Source organism: Melanerpes formicivorus, unplaced genomic scaffold, assembly GCF_026170545.1.
Source record: "Melanerpes formicivorus ecotype bairdi unplaced genomic scaffold, bMelFor1.0.p_v2 SCAF_33, whole genome shotgun sequence".
NCBI lineage: Eukaryota > Metazoa > Chordata > Aves > Piciformes > Picidae > Melanerpes > Melanerpes formicivorus.
This window is the reverse complement of record NW_027142385.1, coordinates 9,426,073-9,446,739: the sequence shown is the minus strand read 5'-3', so window position 1 is coordinate 9,446,739 and position 20,667 is coordinate 9,426,073. Positions and strand designations below refer to the sequence as shown.

General features: G+C 56.3%; 1 long non-coding RNA gene across 2 annotated transcripts; it reads right to left on the bottom strand.

Annotated features, from left to right (window-relative positions):
• Positions 1 to 1,294: 1,294 nt before the first annotated feature.
• On the bottom strand, positions 1,295 to 9,784 carry LOC137450001 (uncharacterized). Of its 2 annotated transcripts, none has more exons than XR_010989529.1 (5): positions 9,709 to 9,784; positions 7,352 to 7,430; positions 5,459 to 5,620; positions 5,287 to 5,365; positions 1,295 to 3,064 (listed from the first exon to the last, which is right to left on the bottom strand). It is a non-coding gene; the product is annotated as an uncharacterized lncRNA (long non-coding RNA). The 2 variants fall into 2 exon arrangements; XR_010989530.1 differs by lacking the exon at positions 9,709 to 9,784 and adding an exon at positions 8,663 to 8,823.
• Positions 9,785 to 20,667: the final 10,883 nt, after the last annotated feature.

The window sequence follows — 20,667 nt, the reverse complement described above, 5'->3', positions numbered from 1 at the left end:
ATAGCGACCACCGGGACGCTGCCCCTGTGGCGCCAGCAGAGCCGGGCTAGGGCGCAGGCGCCGGATCCATAGCGACACTCGAGTCAAGCTCTCCGCTCTCCGCTCTTCCCTTAAGAATTTTCGAGCATTCGGCGCAGTTAGGCTGCAGAAATTAGCTCCCACGGGGCGGCACACGCCGCGGCACGGCTGCACTGCGGCCATTACACACAGGGTTGAGCACTGAGCTCCCACGGGGCGCTATACGCCGCGGTACGGCTGCACTGCCGGCCATTACACACCGGGTGGCAGCATTGAGCTCCCCCGGGGCGGCACACGCCGCGGCACGGCTGCACTGCCGGCCATTACACACAGGGTGGCAGCATTGAGCTCCCACGGGGCCTCTGGGTACGGTTGAGGCAGCAGCCGCCACCCCCGCAGAGCCCCACCGGCCAAGCCCGGACACGCCCCCCCCCCCCCCCCCCCCCCCCCCCCCCAAAAAGCCCCGCGCTGCCCCGCCGGTGGCCACCCCCCCAAGCCCCGCGCACCTCCAGCGGCTGCTATAGAGAAACCCCACAAAGCAGCAGAGACTGGCACTGACCTGGGACACAGCAGAAGAGCTGCAACCTCTACGAGCCACAACCCTGAAAGCATCTGGCGCCATGTTGTTGAGGGCGGTGCCATGCTGGGGGGTGGGGTTCAGGCTGGGGGGCGGTGCCACGCTGGAGGGGGGCGGTGACACGCTGGGCGGGGGCGGTGCCACGCTGGGGGGGGCGGTGCCGCGCTGGGGGGGGGCGGTGCCGCGCTGGGGGGGGCGGTGCCGCGCTGGGGGGGGCGGTGCCACGCTGGGGGGGGCGGTGCCACGCTGGGCGGGGCGGTGCCACGCTGGGCGGGGCGGTGCCACGCTGGGGGGGCGGCGACACGCTGGGGGGGCGGCGACACGCTGGGGGGGCGGCGACACGCTGGGGGGGCGGCGACACGCTGGGGGGGGGCGGTGACACGCTGGGGGGGGCGGTGCCACGCTGGGGGGGCGGTGCTACGCTGGGGGGGCGGTGCCACGCTGGGGGAGGCGGTGCCACGCTGGGGGAGGCGGTGCCACGCTGGGGGGGGCGGTGCCACGCTGGGGGAGGCGGTGACATGCTGGGGGAGGCGGTGACACGCTGGAGGGGGGGCGGTGACACGCTGGAGGGGGGGCGGTGACACGCTGGGGGGGCGGTGACACGCCGGGGGGGACGGTGACACGCCGGGGGGGACGGTGACACGCCGGGGGGGGCGGTGCCTGCGTTGTCACCTCACTCTCAGCTTTCCATGGGTTTTATTCCCCTCCAAGACAACACGTTGAGTTCTGAGCAGCTGAGGAGCCCTGGGGAACACCTCTACAGAAATGTTCCTCCAAGAGCTGTCAGAAAAACGTTCGTTCCGCCAGCAGGCAGCTCTGGCTTCAGAGCAAAAGCCTTCTGTGATCATTCTGTTTAGCTCAGCACCAGCTGCAGCCGTCGGTATTACCAAACTACACAGTAATGGCCTCCTCCCGGTGCCCTCCCGGTCCCAACAGTTTCCTCCCACCAAAGGACTGGCAGAGAACTGGAAGCGACTGGGAAGCAGATCCGGGCTAGGGCGCAGGCGCCGGATCCATAGCGACGCTCGAGTCAAGCTCTCCGCTCTCCGCTCTCCCCCTAAGAATTTTCGAGCATTCAGCGCAGTTAGGCTGCAGAAATTAGCTCCCCCGGGGCGGCACACGCCGCGGCACGGCAGCACTGCCGGCCATTACACACAGGGTTGAGCACTGAGCTCCCACGGGGCGCTATACGCCGCGGTACGGCTGCACTGCCGGCCATTACGCACAGGGTGGCAGCATTGAGCTCCCACGGGGCGGCACACGCCGCGGTACGGCTGCACTGCCGGCCGTTACACACCGGGTGGCAGCACTGAGCACCTCCCTGGGCGTGGGCAGCAGCCGGGCCCCCACGTGGGTTTTAGTTTCCAATGCTAAAAGCCTTTTAGAAGCAGAGAGGGCAGACAGGGGTCGTTTCCAAAGCTTTCTTACGCACCAGTCACTCCAAGCTCTCCCTCTCCAGCTGCAAACCAGAGGTTTGCCTCCGCCTCGCCTCACCCCAGTACTTACACTTTTAAAGATATTGTGGTGCCCTCGGAGAATTTTCAGCACTTTAGGGGGGGCCCCCAGCCCTCGCTCACCTGCTCCTCTGCTGCAGCAGCCCCCTGCCCCACGTGGCAGAACCAGCCCACCCACAATCCCCCCACTCCCTTTGATTCACCCCCAAAAAGGCACAAAATAAAGCAAACTGCCCAGCCAGCACCTCCTGCCTTTCACAGCAAGGACTGAACATTGCAGCTTTGGCCAAGACTATCAGCCCAAAGGAAGGCCTGGCCCCTGAGGAGCTAAATGCAAGTGAACTATCTGACACCACCACAGTCCTGTGAATGTTGCAAAGCAGTAGTGCATGCAGTATAATAATTCGAAAGTTAAGGGCTGCTCAAGCTTTACACAAAGTATCCTATTCGGTTTTGGGTTCCACTTAACACAAAGTAAAAGTGTAAAAGGTCAGAGGGAAAGCCAACTCTACCTCTGAACTACAGCAAGAAATACTGGAATCAAGGGGCCCTTTCTTCTGCTACTAATAGATGAAGAGAACATGAAAACTGATGGGCTAAACCAACAGGGCAAGATTAGAATAACTAGTAGAGAGAACGGAAGATACAAAGCTTCAACTACATCTGTTTAGCAACGACTCCTACCAGATAACTTCCATGCCATAACTTTGCTGAATTCAAACAAGCCAGCTGGTGAAGCGTCTCGCTTACAGGCGGCCGATGAGGAGACGTGCAGAAGGCAGAGGCGAGGGAACAAGTCCTGAGCTTTGCTGCAGGCTGTCCTGCGGCTTCCCCTACCGACTCTTTCCCGTACACCACCGCAGAAGGAGTTGGGTGAATTTTGTCTCAAACCCATTAAACCCTTTGGTGGTTTCAGCTTCCCGAGGATGTGTCGGCACAAGTCCTTGTCGGGGCACCGCAAACAGGGAGAGACAAAGCTCCGAGATCCAGGAAGAGGACGGCTGAGCAGACACTTCTAAAGAGAGAAACTTCATCAGCTGAACCTCACACTTCTCCCAGCTTTGCAACAGCAAAGAACTTTGTGAACAACACAGTGGTGCTCCTAAGGAGGTCACCAGCTTGCAAGTTACAGGAGAAATAAAAACCTTTTTATTACAGAAGCACTGGCAAAAATTTACGGACAGGAACAGCAGACGAGGAAATTCTGCGATTGAGCTAACGATAGACATCAGGCCTAGGATCTGGCTACCCTGACAAAGGATGCCAACAGGACAGAGTGAGGCCTCAGCAGCACTCCCAAAAAGCCCCACAGAGAGCCACAGGCTCTGGCCCGTGCCCCACCTACGGGCCGGCCCTCCTGGCAGCAGCACAACACCACCTCTTCAGGAGCCCAGGGACTGACCTCAGCCCCCTAAGGGCCAGGCAAGGTTGGTTCCTGTTAGCTGCCTAAAGCAGCCTCCCCAGCCCTGCTTACAGGGACCTTGGGCTGCTGCTGGGGACAGAAGGGGGATGGAGGGCTCCACAACTCGTCACACAGACCCCGAGTACAGGGCTGTTAAGCTGACAGGGTGCCAAGGGAACAGGCTGCCATGAAGGCACAGACCCAGGCCCTCAACTACAGGGTGGGTCACCTTGCCGCAGCAACACGACCCAGCGGCTTCGCTGTGTCCGACGAATAAAAGGAGGAAGTTCCGCAGGAACAGAAGGGAAAACCTTTTCACTGTGTGTGCCAGAGCCCTGGAGCAGGCTGCCCAGAGACTTAGTGGAGTCTCTGGAGACATTCAAAACCTGCCCCAGGTGATCCTGCACTGGCACAGGGGTTGGACCGGATGCTATTTTGGGGTCCCTTCCAACCCCTAACACTCAGTGATTCTGTGATTAGCTATGCCGGTGACAGAGTCTCACTGAGTGGTCTTTAAAATGTTTTTCTTTTCTTTCAGCCTAGGAGTTTCACATTTAAATATACCTTCTGCTCTGTCTTCCCCCTTCCTTCTTCCATCTTGCGTCTAAACACTAGGAGAGCTTGATGAGCTGTATCCTGGGCGTCCCAATGTAACACGTCTCAATTGCATACATGGATTTTGTAATCTTTTGCCCCATTGCTTGCACAGGGTGGATTAAGTTCATTACTTATAGCTTGTCAGGACAGCTGTTGAAGTGTCCTGTGCAATGCAGGAGGAGTTGAATCCCATAGGAAACCACATTACTGTGCTTTGTCAGCCTGGTTATGGTCAGAAACCTCCTTCATTTTTTTTTTCTCTTAAACAGATATATCACATGAGTCCCCAGAATTAATTTGCCTCTTCTCATAATTATTTCTTTAAAACTGTCTTAGAAGTGTCTCTGTCCTTCCCTCTCTCTAGATACTGGCCTCCTGAGCCCATGGCAGACTTGCACAGAGCTACTGCGAGCACCACTCTGCACGGCCTCTGGGGGGCTTTCAAGCACAGGCACCCCAGGAGAATCCAAACCTAACCTTGCAGCTGGCCTTAGAGCTCCTCTTTGGAAAACTGTCGCTGCCAGGGCCCACAAACCCAACATCCACTGTCAGCAACCTGGATGTAAGAGCTGAAAAGTGTCAACAGAAATTGTACTTGGACACCTCAGGAAGATCCTTCAATGAAAGAGCTGGCTCCTCCTGAAGGGCAAGTATGAATGGAGCATTCAAAGTACCACACTTCAGAGCCTCCTACTTGCTAGCACTGAGACAATTGTTCATGTAGAACGACTGGCCACTCACTTCAACAAACCCCACAGAACTGGCTCCTATCAACTCTCCAGAAGACACTGCTGCACTAGCTTGGCTGCCTGACCGGCTCAGTTCAGGTGGCTTAGGATCTCACAGCGGGTACCACAAGAACTGAGGGGACTGCAATCTTTGCAGCTTCAACTTTCCTTCTCTGCTACTTCTTTTTTCAGATGGATTTTTTTTCAAAGGGACTGCTGGACAGCAGAACAGGATGGATGGCTGGGCCCCGAGAGCGGTGGGGAACAGAGTTAAACCCAGCCGGTGGCCGGCCGGGCACAAGTAGTGTTCCCCAGGACACCCCTTGTGAGAGAGTGAGTCCAGAGAAGGGCCACAAAGCCGGTGAGGGGTCTGGATAACAAGCCTTACGAGGAGTGGCTGAAGGAACTGGGACTGTTTAACGTGCAGAAGAGGAAGCTGAGGGAATTATGGTGTGGTCTGGCTTCAGCTCTCAACTAGTTCCACGTTGAACAAGGACAGCTTGTACTCACAGAAGGCACTGGCTGCTTGGGTTCAAGGTTCCTGCAGAGCTCAGGCTATCTCTCTTCATTAGTGAGGTCGTCCTGTCACCTAGGCAGAGAGAAGAAAATGCAGCTATGAAATTAGACCACTGGAATCGTGAGACTCGTTCTGTGTGCGACTCCAGGAGACTCCAAACCTAACCTTGGAGCTGCCCTTAAGAGCTCCTCTTTGGAAAAGTCTCGCTGCCGGGCCCCACAAACCCCACACCCTCTGTCAGCAAACCGGATGTACGAGCTGAAGAGCGTCGACAGAAACTGTACGTGGACAGCTCAGGAAGATCCTGCCAGTCCCAGCACACCAGACCTGGAATGATCAAAGAAAGTCCGTTAACAACTGTCTGTGTGTCTGCTCATAGCTTGAGGAGAACCCCCCAACTCCTTCAGGACCCCCCCAGATTCCCCAACTTAGATGCCCACAAAACCCCTTTGGAGGCACCCAAACCCCCCATCTGATACGCCCAGCTCCGTTTTAGGTACCCCCAGACGCTTCTAATGTCCCCAGACCCGCTGGTGGACCAGCCCAGAACCCCCTGACACTATCCCAGACCCTTTCAGGGGGCTCCACACCCCTTCTAGATGCCCACAAAACCCCTTCACCTGCCAAAAGAAACCTCTACCTGCCTCCAAACCCCATTTGGGGGCCACTCAGACCCCTTAGCAGCGGGTGGCAGCAACCAAGTCTGTTGCTCTCACCAATTAAACCTGGATGTTAGGAAGAAGGTCTTCATAGAATAGAATAGAGCAGGTTGAAAGAGAGATTGGCCTTTGGAATGTGCTGCCCAGGGAGGTGGTGGAGTCACCATCACTGGAAGTGTTTAGAAAGAGACTGGATGAGGCACTCAGTGCCGTGGTTTAGTTGATTGGAATGGAATGGACCGGACCAGGTTGGAAGAGACCTTCAAGATCATCGTGTCCAACCTATCATCCAACACCACCTAATCAACTAAACCATGCAACCAAGCACCCTATCCAGTCTCCTCCTGAACACCTCCAAAGATGGTGACTCCACCACCTCCCTGGGCAGCCCATTCCAATGGGCAATCACTCTCTCTGTGCAGAACCTCTTCCTAACCTCTAGCCTAAACCTCCCCTGGCACAGCTTGAGACTGTGTCCTCTTGTTCTGGTGCTGCTTGCCTGGAAGAAGAGACCAACCCCCACCTGGCTACAACCTCCCTTCAGGGAGTCGTAGAAAGCAAGAAGGTCTCCCCTGAGCCTCCTCTTCTCCAGGCTAAGCAACCCCAGCTCCCTCAGCCTCTCCTCACAGGCCTGTGCTCCAAACCCCTCCCCAGCTTTGTTGCCCTTCTCCGGACACCTTCCAGCAACTCAACGTCTTGCTTAAACGGAGGGGCCCAGAACTGGACACGGGACTCAAGGTGTGCCCTAACCAGTGCCAAGTGCAGGGGCAGAATGACCTCCCTGCTCCTGCTGGCCACTCTGATCCTGATATTGGCCAGGTTGCCAGTGGCCTTCTTGGCCACCCGTGCACGCTGCTGGTCACGACCAGAAGACAGGGATCAGAAGAGTCTTTGGCCAAGCTGTAAACCTCTTCCTAACATTCAGCCTAAACCTCCCCTGGCACAGCTTGAGACTGTGCCCTCTTGCTCTGGTGCTGCTTGCCTGGGAGAAGAGACCAACCCCCACCTGGCTACAACCAGAACTGAGGGGATTGCAATCTTTGCAGCTTCAGCTTTCCTTCTCTGCTACTTCTTTTTTCAGATGGATTTTTTTTCAAAGGGACTGCTGGACAGCAGAACAGGATGGATGGCTGGGCCCCAAGAGCGGTGGGGAACAGAGTTAAACCCAGCCGGTGGCCGGCCGGGCACAAGTAGTGTTCCCCAGGACACCCCTTGTGAGAGAGTGAGTCCAGAGAAGGGCCACAAAGCTGGTGAGGGGTCTGGATAACAAGCCTTACGAGGAGTGGCTGAAGGAACTGGGACTGTTTAACGTGCAGAAGAGGAAGCTGAGGGAATTAAGGTATGGTCTGGCTTCAGCTCTCAACTAGTTCCACGTTGAGCAAGGACAGCTTGTACTCACAGAAGGCACTGGCTGCTTGGGTTCAAGGTTCCTGCAGAGCTCAGGCTATCTCTCTTCATTAGTGAGGTCGTCCTGTCACCTAGGCAGAGAGAAGAAAATGCAGCTATGAAATTAGACCACTGGAATCGTGAGACTCGTTCTGTGTGCGACTCCAGGAGAATCCAAACCTAACCTTGGAGCTGCCCTGAAGAGCTCCTCATAGCTTGAGGAGTAACAGAGCAGGAACAATTCCCAAAAGGTTTTCACCGCATTCCTAGGGCACTTGAAGGATTGCCCTGGCTGTAGTTAATACCTAGAAATGCCTCTCAAAGTCTTTGCAGCACAGCAAGGAAATTGAGGGATGGGAAGGCAATATGTACTTACACGTTAGGGAAGAATTGGCTTTGCAAACTAATCTCTCTAACTGTTGGATATGCACTGAACTTCCTCGAGGCCAAATGAGGACCCCTTTATTTGGGGAAGCCTCATTGAATTGGACTTGGGGGCCATCAGACTGGGTGACTACATCTGAGAGTAACTTCCACAAGTGTCAGCATGGGAAAGATAGCTCAGAAAGCCTGGGTCCAAAGTTTGACTTAAGAAAATATAGTATAGGAATATACTGTTGGCTGTGAGAAAGGGGGGAATTGACGAACAGAAAAGTCTCATTAACAGAACCACAGAGTTGATAAGAATTTTCCGCTTGTTAGCTGAAATGCTGGAACGCAGGGAGGGGGAGAGGGGCTGGCAGACAGCCTTTGGATAGAGAAGGAATAACAGGATCTGTCAGTGATTCACTTCTGTTAGTCTTGGACAAGATGCTCCTTTGTATACGATAAAGGACACCTGCATGATATGTGTACTTCTGCTCTTTTAGATAGATAAGCTTTGTATAGATAGGCAGCATCTGGACCTCTGTCATTATAGACAGATAACTTTTTGTATAAAAGTTTGCCCAAACCTCTCTGAAGACACACAGCTCTTTTGAAATGATCCTACCTGTGTCAGGCGCCAGAATAGAAGCACGATACAAGAGACTTAGTGAGTCTCTTGTGTGTCTTTCTCTAAGTCATTATCAACGCTGTTTGCAGCACAAACCCAAACCCAAACCCACCCCGAGACACCCCCAGCTCCCAGGGGAGCCTGCAGAGACCTCCCAAAGGGTCCGACGGAGGTGCCCAGCTGCCTCCCCACGACCCTTGACCCTTTCAGATGGCCCCACTAAACTTTACATATCCCCAGACCATTTTAGGTGTCCCCAGACCTCCTCCGTCACCCCCAAAAGCCCTGCCGATGGCCCCAGACCACCTTCAGACGCCGGAAGGAACACACCTGGGAGTCCCGGGCCGGCAGCGACACCGGAAACCGCACTGCGAGCTCCCCGAATGCGCCAGCACCCCTTGCCCCGCCAAAGGACGGCGGTTCGCAGGCACCCTGGGGCACAGAACGGCGTCAGGCGCCGAATCAGGGCTCTCCGTCACCGCTCCGGCTCCAAAGCTGCTCAGCGCGGCGCCCGCCCCCAAGGCCAGAAAAGCGGGGCGCAGCCCGCGAGGAGGGCGCGTGCGCGGGACCGGACCCGCTGCGGCGCAGGCGCCGTATCCATAGCGACCACCGGGACGCTGCCCCCCTGGCGCGAGCAGAGCCGGGCTAGGGCGCAGGCGCCGGATCCATAGCGACCACCGGGACGCTGCCCCCCTGGCGCGAGCAGAGCCGGGCTGGGGCGCAGGCGCCGGATCCATAGCGACCACCGGGACGCTGCCCCTCTGGCGCCAGCAGAGCCGGGCTAGGGCGCAGGCGCCGGATCCATAGCGACCACCGGGACGCTGCCCCTGTGGCGCCAGCAGAGCCGGGCTAGGGCGCAGGCGCCGGATCCATAGCGACACTCGAGTCAAGCTCTCCGCTCTCCGCTCTTCCCTTAAGAATTTTCGAGCATTCGGCGCAGTTAGGCTGCAGAAATTAGCTCCCACGGGGCGGCACACGCCGCGGCACGGCTGCACTGCGGCCATTACACACAGGGTTGAGCACTGAGCTCCCACGGGGCGCTATACGCCGCGGTACGGCTGCACTGCCGGCCATTACACACCGGGTGGCAGCATTGAGCTCCCCCGGGGCGGCACACGCCGCGGCACGGCTGCACTGCCGGCCATTACACACAGGGTGGCAGCATTGAGCTCCCACGGGGCCTCTGGGTACGGTTGAGGCAGCAGCCGCCACCCCCGCAGAGCCCCACCGGCCAAGCCCGGACACGCCCCCCCCCCCCCCCCCCCCCCCCCCAAAAAGCCCCGCGCTGCCCCGCCGGTGGCCACCCCCCCAAGCCCCGCGCACCTCCAGCGGCTGCTATAGAGAAACCCCACAAAGCAGCAGAGACTGGCACTGACCTGGGACACAGCAGAAGAGCTGCAACCTCTACGAGCCACAACCCTGAAAGCATCTGGCGCCATGTTGTTGAGGGCGGTGCCATGCTGGGGGGTGGGGTTCAGGCTGGGGGGCGGTGCCACGCTGGAGGGGGGCGGTGACACGCTGGGCGGGGGCGGTGCCACGCTGGGGGGGGCGGTGCCGCGCTGGGGGGGGCGGTGCCGCGCTGGGGGGGCGGTGCCGCGCTGGGGGGGGCGGTGCCACGCTGGGGGGGCGGTGCCACGCTGGGCGGGGCGGTGACACGCTGGGCGGGGCGGTGCCACGCTGGGGGGGCGGCGACACGCTGGGGGGGCGGCGACACGCTGGGGGGGCGGCGACACGCTGGGGGGGGCGGCGACACGCTGGGGGGGCGGCGACACGCTGGGGGGGGCGGCGACACGCTGGGGGGGCGGCGACACGCTGGGGGGGCGGTGCCACGCTGGGGGGGCGGTGCTACGCTGGGGGGGCGGTGCCACGCTGGGGGAGGCGGTGCCACGCTGGGGGAGGCGGTGCCACGCTGGGGGGGCGGTGCCACGCTGGGGGAGGCGGTGACATGCTGGGGGAGGCGGTGACACGCTGGAGGGGGGCGGTGACACGCTGGGGGGGCGGTGACACGCCGGGGGGGGACGGTGACACGCCGGGGGGGACGGTGACACGCCGGGGGGGACGGTGCCTGCGTTGTCACCTCACTCTCAGCTTTCCATGGGTTTTATTCCCCTCCAAGACAACACGTTGAGTTCTGAGCAGCTGAGGAGCCCTGGGGAACACCTCTACAGAAATGTTCCTCCAAGAGCTGTCAGAAAAACGTTCGTTCCGCCAGCAGGCAGCTCTGGCTTCAGAGCAAAAGCCTTCTGTGATCATTCTGTTTAGCTCAGCACCAGCTGCAGCCGTCGGTATTACCAAACTACACAGTAATGGCCTCCTCCCGGTGCCCTCCCGGTCCCAACAGTTTCCTCCCACCAAAGGACTGGCAGAGAACTGGAAGCGACTGGGAAGCAGATCCGGGCTAGGGCGCAGGCGCCGGATCCATAGCGACGCTCGAGTCAAGCTCTCCGCTCTCCGCTCTCCCCCTAAGAATTTTCGAGCATTCAGCGCAGTTAGGCTGCAGAAATTAGCTCCCCCGGGGCGGCACACGCCGCGGCACGGCAGCACTGCCGGCCATTACACACAGGGTTGAGCACTGAGCTCCCACGGGGCGCTATACGCCGCGGTACGGCTGCACTGCCGGCCATTACGCACAGGGTGGCAGCATTGAGCTCCCACGGGGCGGCACACGCCGCGGTACGGCTGCACTGCCGGCCGTTACACACCGGGTGGCAGCACTGAGCACCTCCCTGGGCGTGGGCAGCAGCCGGGCCCCCACGTGGGTTTTAGTTTCCAATGCTAAAAGCCTTTTAGAAGCAGAGAGGGCAGACAGGGGTCGTTTCCAAAGCTTTCTTACGCACCAGTCACTCCAAGCTCTCCCTCTCCAGCTGCAAACCAGAGGTTTGCCTCCGCCTCGCCTCACCCCAGTACTTACACTTTTAAAGATATTGTGGTGCCCTCGGAGAATTTTCAGCACTTTAGGGGGGGCCCCCAGCCCTCGCTCACCTGCTCCTCTGCTGCAGCAGCCCCCTGCCCCACGTGGCAGAACCAGCCCACCCACAATCCCCCCACTCCCTTTGATTCACCCCCAAAAAGGCACAAAATAAAGCAAACTGCCCAGCCAGCACCTCCTGCCTTTCACAGCAAGGACTGAACATTGCAGCTTTGGCCAAGACTATCAGCCCAAAGGAAGGCCTGGCCCCTGAGGAGCTAAATGCAAGTGAACTATCTGACACCACCACAGTCCTGTGAATGTTGCAAAGCAGTAGTGCATGCAGTATAATAATTCGAAAGTTAAGGGCTGCTCAAGCTTTACACAAAGTATCCTATTCGGTTTTGGGTTCCACTTAACACAAAGTAAAAGTGTAAAAGGTCAGAGGGAAAGCCAACTCTACCTCTGAACTACAGCAAGAAATACTGGAATCAAGGGGCCCTTTCTTCTGCTACTAATAGATGAAGAGAACATGAAAACTGATGGGCTAAACCAACAGGGCAAGATTAGAATAACTAGTAGAGAGAACGGAAGATACAAAGCTTCAACTACATCTGTTTAGCAACGACTCCTACCAGATAACTTCCATGCCATAACTTTGCTGAATTCAAACAAGCCAGCTGGTGAAGCGTCTCGCTTACAGGCGGCCGATGAGGAGACGTGCAGAAGGCAGAGGCGAGGGAACAAGTCCTGAGCTTTGCTGCAGGCTGTCCTGCGGCTTCCCCTACCGACTCTTTCCCGTACACCACCGCAGAAGGAGTTGGGTGAATTTTGTCTCAAACCCATTAAACCCTTTGGTGGTTTCAGCTTCCCGAGGATGTGTCGGCACAAGTCCTTGTCGGGGCACCGCAAACAGGGAGAGACAAAGCTCCGAGATCCAGGAAGAGGACGGCTGAGCAGACACTTCTAAAGAGAGAAACTTCATCAGCTGAACCTCACACTTCTCCCAGCTTTGCAACAGCAAAGAACTTTGTGAACAACACAGTGGTGCTCCTAAGGAGGTCACCAGCTTGCAAGTTACAGGAGAAATAAAAACCTTTTTATTACAGAAGCACTGGCAAAAATTTACGGACAGGAACAGCAGACGAGGAAATTCTGCGATTGAGCTAACGATAGACATCAGGCCTAGGATCTGGCTACCCTGACAAAGGATGCCAACAGGACAGAGTGAGGCCTCAGCAGCACTCCCAAAAAGCCCCACAGAGAGCCACAGGCTCTGGCCCGTGCCCCACCTACGGGCCGGCCCTCCTGGCAGCAGCACAACACCACCTCTTCAGGAGCCCAGGGACTGACCTCAGCCCCCTAAGGGCCAGGCAAGGTTGGTTCCTGTTAGCTGCCTAAAGCAGCCTCCCCAGCCCTGCTTACAGGGACCTTGGGCTGCTGCTGGGGACAGAAGGGGGATGGAGGGCTCCACAACTCGTCACACAGACCCCGAGTACAGGGCTGTTAAGCTGACAGGGTGCCAAGGGAACAGGCTGCCATGAAGGCACAGACCCAGGCCCTCAACTACAGGGTGGGTCACCTTGCCGCAGCAACACGACCCAGCGGCTTCGCTGTGTCCGACGAATAAAAGGAGGAAGTTCCGCAGGAACAGAAGGGAAAACCTTTTCACTGTGTGTGCCAGAGCCCTGGAGCAGGCTGCCCAGAGACTTAGTGGAGTCTCTGGAGACATTCAAAACCTGCCCCAGGTGATCCTGCACTGGCACAGGGGTTGGACCGGATGCTATTTTGGGGTCCCTTCCAACCCCTAACACTCAGTGATTCTGTGATTAGCTATGCCGGTGACAGAGTCTCACTGAGTGGTCTTTAAAATGTTTTTCTTTTCTTTCAGCCTAGGAGTTTCACATTTAAATATACCTTCTGCTCTGTCTTCCCCCTTCCTTCTTCCATCTTGCGTCTAAACACTAGGAGAGCTTGATGAGCTGTATCCTGGGCGTCCCAATGTAACACGTCTCAATTGCATACATGGATTTTGTAATCTTTTGCCCCATTGCTTGCACAGGGTGGATTAAGTTCATTACTTATAGCTTGTCAGGACAGCTGTTGAAGTGTCCTGTGCAATGCAGGAGGAGTTGAATCCCATAGGAAACCACATTACTGTGCTTTGTCAGCCTGGTTATGGTCAGAAACCTCCTTCATTTTTTTTTTCTCTTAAACAGATATATCACATGAGTCCCCAGAATTAATTTGCCTCTTCTCATAATTATTTCTTTAAAACTGTCTTAGAAGTGTCTCTGTCCTTCCCTCTCTCTAGATACTGGCCTCCTGAGCCCATGGCAGACTTGCACAGAGCTACTGCGAGCACCACTCTGCACGGCCTCTGGGGGGCTTTCAAGCACAGGCACCCCAGGAGAATCCAAACCTAACCTTGCAGCTGGCCTTAGAGCTCCTCTTTGGAAAACTGTCGCTGCCAGGGCCCACAAACCCAACATCCACTGTCAGCAACCTGGATGTAAGAGCTGAAAAGTGTCAACAGAAATTGTACTTGGACACCTCAGGAAGATCCTTCAATGAAAGAGCTGGCTCCTCCTGAAGGGCAAGTATGAATGGAGCATTCAAAGTACCACACTTCAGAGCCTCCTACTTGCTAGCACTGAGACAATTGTTCATGTAGAACGACTGGCCACTCACTTCAACAAACCCCACAGAACTGGCTCCTATCAACTCTCCAGAAGACACTGCTGCACTAGCTTGGCTGCCTGACCGGCTCAGTTCAGGTGGCTTAGGATCTCACAGCGGGTACCACAAGAACTGAGGGGACTGCAATCTTTGCAGCTTCAACTTTCCTTCTCTGCTACTTCTTTTTTCAGATGGATTTTTTTTCAAAGGGACTGCTGGACAGCAGAACAGGATGGATGGCTGGGCCCCGAGAGCGGTGGGGAACAGAGTTAAACCCAGCCGGTGGCCGGCCGGGCACAAGTAGTGTTCCCCAGGACACCCCTTGTGAGAGAGTGAGTCCAGAGAAGGGCCACAAAGCCGGTGAGGGGTCTGGATAACAAGCCTTACGAGGAGTGGCTGAAGGAACTGGGACTGTTTAACGTGCAGAAGAGGAAGCTGAGGGAATTATGGTGTGGTCTGGCTTCAGCTCTCAACTAGTTCCACGTTGAACAAGGACAGCTTGTACTCACAGAAGGCACTGGCTGCTTGGGTTCAAGGTTCCTGCAGAGCTCAGGCTATCTCTCTTCATTAGTGAGGTCGTCCTGTCACCTAGGCAGAGAGAAGAAAATGCAGCTATGAAATTAGACCACTGGAATCGTGAGACTCGTTCTGTGTGCGACTCCAGGAGACTCCAAACCTAACCTTGGAGCTGCCCTTAAGAGCTCCTCTTTGGAAAAGTCTCGCTGCCGGGCCCCACAAACCCCACACCCTCTGTCAGCAAACCGGATGTACGAGCTGAAGAGCGTCGACAGAAACTGTACGTGGACAGCTCAGGAAGATCCTGCCAGTCCCAGCACACCAGACCTGGAATGATCAAAGAAAGTCCGTTAACAACTGTCTGTGTGTCTGCTCATAGCTTGAGGAGAACCCCCCAACTCCTTCAGGACCCCCCCAGATTCCCCAACTTAGATGCCCACAAAACCCCTTTGGAGGCACCCAAACCCCCCATCTGATACGCCCAGCTCCGTTTTAGGTACCCCCAGACGCTTCTAATGTCCCCAGACCCGCTGGTGGACCAGCCCAGAACCCCCTGACACTATCCCAGACCCTTTCAGGGGGCTCCACACCCCTTCTAGATGCCCACAAAACCCCTTCACCTGCCAAAAGAAACCTCTACCTGCCTCCAAACCCCATTTGGGGGCCACTCAGACCCCTTAGCAGCGGGTGGCAGCAACCAAGTCTGTTGCTCTCACCAATTAAACCTGGATGTTAGGAAGAAGGTCTTCATAGAATAGAATAGAGCAGGTTGAAAGAGAGATTGACCTTTGGAATCACAGTATCACAGTATCACTTAGGTTGGAAAGGACCTCGAGGATCATCGAGTCCAACCTGACACCGCAGACCCCATGACTAGACCATGGCACCAAGTGCCACATCCAATCTCCCCTTGAACGCCTCCAGGGTCGATGACTCAACCACCTCCCTGGGCAACCCATTCCAATGCCGAATGACTCGCTCGGTGAAGAACTTCCTCCTCACCTCGAGTCTGAACCTCCCCTGGCGCAGCTTGAGACTGTGTCCCCTTGTTCTGGCGCTGGTTGCCTGGGAGAAGAGGCCAACTCCCTCCTGGCTACAACCACCCTTCAGGTAGTTGTAGAGGGCAATAAGGTCACCCCTGAGCCTCCTCTTCTCCAGGCTAAACAATCCCAGCTCCCTCAGCCTCTCCTCATAGGGCTTGTGTACAAGGCCTCTCACCAGCCTTGTTGCCCTTCTCTGGACACGCTCAAGTGTCTCAATGTCCTTCTTAAACTGAGGGGCCCAGAACTGGACACAGTACTCAAGGTGCGGCCTAACCAGAGCAGAGTACAGGGGCACTATGACCTCCCTGCTCCTGCTGGCCACACTATTCCTAATGCATGTGCTGCCCAGGGAGGTGGTGGAGTCACCATCACTGGAAGTGTTTAGAAAGAGACTGGATGAGGCACTCAGTGCCGTGGTTTAGTTGATTGGAATGGAATGGACCGGACCAGGTTGGAAGAGACCTTCAAGATCATCGTGTCCAACCTATCATCCAACACCACCTAATCAACTAAACCATGCAACCAAGCACCCTATCCAGTCTCCTCCTGAACACCTCCAAAGATGGTGACTCCACCACCTCCCTGGGCAGCCCATTCCAATGGGCAATCACTCTCTCTGTGCAGAACCTCTTCCTAACCTCTAGCCTAAACCTCCCCTGCCACAGCTTGAGACTGTGTCCTCTTGTTCTGGTGCTGCTTGCCTGGAAGAAGAGACCAACCCCCACCTGGCTACAACCTCCCTTCAGGGAGTCGTAGAAAGCAAGAAGGTCTCCCCTGAGCCTCCTCTTCTCCAGGCTAAGCAACCCCAGCTCCCTCAGCCTCTCCTCACAAGCCTGTGCTCCAAACCCCTCCCCAGCTTTGTTGCCCTTCTCCGGACACCTTTATTAGAATAAAACCTTTATTAGAATAAACCAAACCAGGTTGGAAGAGACCTTCAAGATCATCGTGTCCAACCCATCAACCAATCCAACCCACCCAAACAGCTAACCCATGGCACCAAGCACCCCGTCAAGTCTCCTTCTGAACACCTTCAATGACGGCGACTCCACCACCTCCCCGGGCAACCCGTTCCATAGCGCAATCACTCTTTCTGTATAGAACTTCTTCCTAACATCCAACCTGAACCTCCCCTGGCGCAGCTTGAGACTGTGTCCTCTTGTTCTGGTACTGGGTGCCTGGGAGAAGAGACCATCATCAGCCTGTCTACAACCTCCCTTCAGGTAGTTGTAGAGAGTGATAAGGTCACCCCTAAGTCTCCTCTTCTCCAGGCTAAGCAGCCCCAGCTCCCTCAGCCTCTCCTCATAGGGCTTGTGTTCCAAACCCCTCACCAACTTTGTTGCTCTTCTCTGGACTCGTTCCAGCAAGTCAACATCCTTCCTAAACTGAGGGGCCCAGAACTGGACACAGTACTCGAGGTGTGGCCTAACCAGTGCAGTGTACAGGGGCAGAATGACCTCCCTGCTCCTGCTGGCCACACTGTTCTTGATGCAGGCCAGGATGCCATTGGCCCTCTTGGCTGCCTGGGCGCACTGCAGGCTCATGTTAAGCCTACCATCAACCAGCACCCCCAGATCCCTCTCTGCCTGGCTGCTCTCTAGCCACTCTGACCCCAGCCTGTAGCACTGCATGGGGTTGTTGTGGCCAATGTGCAGAACCCGGCATTTGGATGTGTTAAATCTCATGCCGTTGGATTCTGCCCATCTGTCCAGCCTGTCCAGGTCTCTCTGCAGAGCCTCTCTACCCTCCAGCAGATCAACTCTTGCCCCCAGCTTGGTGTCGTCAGCAAATTTACTGATGATGGACTCAATGCCCTCATCCAGATCATCAATAAAGATGTTAAAGAGCACAGGGCCCAGCACTGATCCTTGGGGCACACCACTAGTGACTGGTTGCCAGCTGGATGTGGCACCATTCACCACCACTCTCTGGGCTCGGCCCTCCAGCCAGTTCCTAACCCATCGCAGTGTGCTCCCGTCCAAGCCATGGGCTGACAGCTTGGCCAGCAGTTTGCTATGGGGGACGGTGTCAAAGGCCTTGCTGAGGTCCAGGTAGACTACATCAACAGGCCTCCCCACATCCACCAGGCGGGTCACCTGATCATAGAAGGAGATCAGGTTGGTCAGGCAGGACCTGCCCTTCCTAAATCCATGCTGGCTAGGCCTGATCCCTTGGCCATCCTGTAAGTGTTGTGTTATTGAACTCAGGATGACCTGTTCCATGATCTTGCCTGGCACTGAGGTCAGGCTGACAGGCCTGTAATTCCCTGGCTCATCCAACCGGCCCTTCTTATGGATGGGCACCACGTTGGCCAGCTTCCAGTCCTCTGGGACCTCGCCAGTGAGCCAGGACTGCTGGAAAATTATGGAGAGTGGCTTGGCCAGCTCATCTGCCAGCTCTCTCAGCACCCTAGGATGAATCCCATCTGGTCCCATGGACTTGTGGGGATCCAGCAACTCAACGTCTTGCTTAAACGGAGGGGCCCAGAACTGGACACGGGACTCAAGGTGTGCCCTAACCAGTGCCAAGTGCAGGGGCAGAATGACCTCCCTGCTCCTGCTGGCCACTCTGATCCTGATATTGGCCAGGTTGCCAGTGGCCTTCTTGGCCACCCGTGCACGCTGCTGGTCACGACCAGAAGACAGGGATCAGAAGAGTCTTTGGCCAAGCTGTAAACCTCTTCCTAACATTCAGCCTAAACCTCCCCTGGCACAGCTTGAGACTGTGCCCTCTTGCTCTGGTGCTGCTTGCCTGGGAGAAGAGACCAACCCCCACCTGGCTACAACCAGAACTGAGGGGATTGCAATCTTTGCAGCTTCAGCTTTCCTTCTCTGCTACTTCTTTTTTCAGATGGATTTTTTTTCAAAGGGACTGCTGGACAGCAGAACAGGATGGATGGCTGGGCCCCGAGAGCGGTGGGGAACAGAGTTAAACCCAGCCGGTGGCCGGCCGGGCACAAGTAGTGTTCCCCAGGACACCCCTTGTGAGAGAGTGAGTCCAGAGAAGGGCCACAAAGCCGGTGAGGGGTCTGGATAACAAGCCTTACGAGGAGTGGCTGAAGGAACTGGGACTGTTTAATCTGCAGAAGAGGAAGCTGAGGGAATTAAGGTATGGTCTGGCTTCAGCTCTCAACTAGTTCCACGTTGAACAAGGACAGCTTGTACTCACAGAAGGCACTGGCTGCTTGGGTTCAAGGTTCCTGCAGAGCTCAGGCTATCTCTCTTGATTAGTGAGGTCGTCCTGTCACCTAGGCAGAGAGAAGAAAATGCAGCTACGAAATTAGACCACTGGAATCGTGAGACTGGTTCTGTGTGCGACTCCAGGAGACTCCAAACCTAACCTTGGAGCTGCCCTGAAGAGCTCCTCTTTGGAAAAGTCTCGCTGCCGGGCCCCACAAACCCCACACCCTCTGTCAGCAAACCGGATGTACGAGCTGAAGAGCGTCGACAGAAACTGTACGTGGACAGCTCGGGAAGATCCTGCCAGTCCCAGCACACCAGACCTGGAATGATCAAAGAAAGTCCGTTAACAACTGTCTGTGTGTCTGCTCATAGCTTGAGGAGAACCCCCCAACTCCTTCAGGACCCCCCCAGACTCCCCAACTTAGATGCCCACAAAACCCCTTTGGAGGCACCCAAACCCCCCATCTGATACGCCCAGCTCCGTTTTAGGTACCCCCAGACGCTTCTAATGTCCCCAGACCCGCTGGTGGACCAGCCCAGAACCCCCTGACACTATCCCAGACCCTTTCAGGGGGCTCCACACCCCTTCTAGATGCCCACAAAACCCCTTCACCTGCCAAAAGAAACCTCTACCTGCCTCCAAACCCCATTTGGGGGCCACTCAGACCCCTTAGCAGCGGGTGGCAGCAACCAAGTCTGTTGCTCTCACCAATTAAACCTGGATGTTAGGAAGAAGGTCTTCATAGAATAGAATAGAGCAGGTTGAAAGAGAGATTGGCCTTTGGAATCACAGTATCACAGTATCACAGTATCACTTAGGTTGGAAAGGACCTCGAGGATCATCGAGTCCAACCTGACACCGCAGACCCCATGACTAGACCATGGCACCAAGTGCCACATCCAATCTCCCCTTGAACGCCTCCAGGGTCGATGACTCAACCACCTCCCTGGGCAACCCATTCCAATGCCGAATGACTCGCTCGGTGAAGAACTTCCTCCTCACCTCGAGTCTGAACCTCCCCTGGCGCAGCTTGAGACTGTGTCCCCTTGTTCTGGTGCTGGTTGCCTGGGAGAAGAGGCCAACTCCCTCCTGGCTACAACCACCCTTCAGGTAGTTGTAGAGGGCAATAAGGTCACCCCTGAGCCTCCTCTTCTCCAGGCTAAACAATCCCAGCTCCCTCAGCCTCTCCTCATAGGGCTTGTGTTCAAGGCCTCTCACCAGCCTTGTTGCCCTTCTCTGGACACGCTCAAGTGTCTCAATGTCCTTCTTAAACTGAGGGGCCCAGAACTGGACACAGTACTCAAGGTGCGGCCTAACCAGAGCAGAGTACAGGGGCACTATGACCTCCCTGCTCCTGCTGGCCACACTATTCCTAATGCATGTGCTGCCCAGGGAGGTGGTGGAGTCACCATCACTGGAAGTGTTTAGAAAGAGACTGGATGAGGCACTCAGTGCCGTGGTTTAGTTGATTGGAATGGAATGGACCGGACCAGGTTGGAAGAGACCTTCAAGATCATCGTGTCCAACCTATCATCCAACACCACCTAATCAACTAAACCATGCAACCAAGCACCCTATCCAGTCTCCTCCTGAACACCTCCAAAGATGGTGACTCCACCACCTCCCTGGGCAGCCCATTCCAATGGGCAATCACTCTCTCTGTGCAGAACCTCTTCCTAACCTCTAGCCTAAACCTCCCCTGCCACAGCTTGAGACTGTGTCCTCTTGTTCTGGTGCTGCTTGCCTGGAAGAAGAGACCAACCCCCACCTGGCTACAACCTCCCTTCAGGGAGTCGTAGAAAGCAAGAAGGTCTCCCCTGAGCCTCCTCTTCTCCAGGCTAAGCAACCCCAGCTCCCTCAGCCTCTCCTCACAAGCCTGTGCTCCAAACCCCTCCCCAGCTTTGTTGCCCTTCTCCGGACACCTTCCAGCAACTCAACGTCTTGCTTAAACGGAGGGGCCCAGAACTGGACACGGGACTCAAGGTGTGCCCTAACCAGTGCCAAGTGCA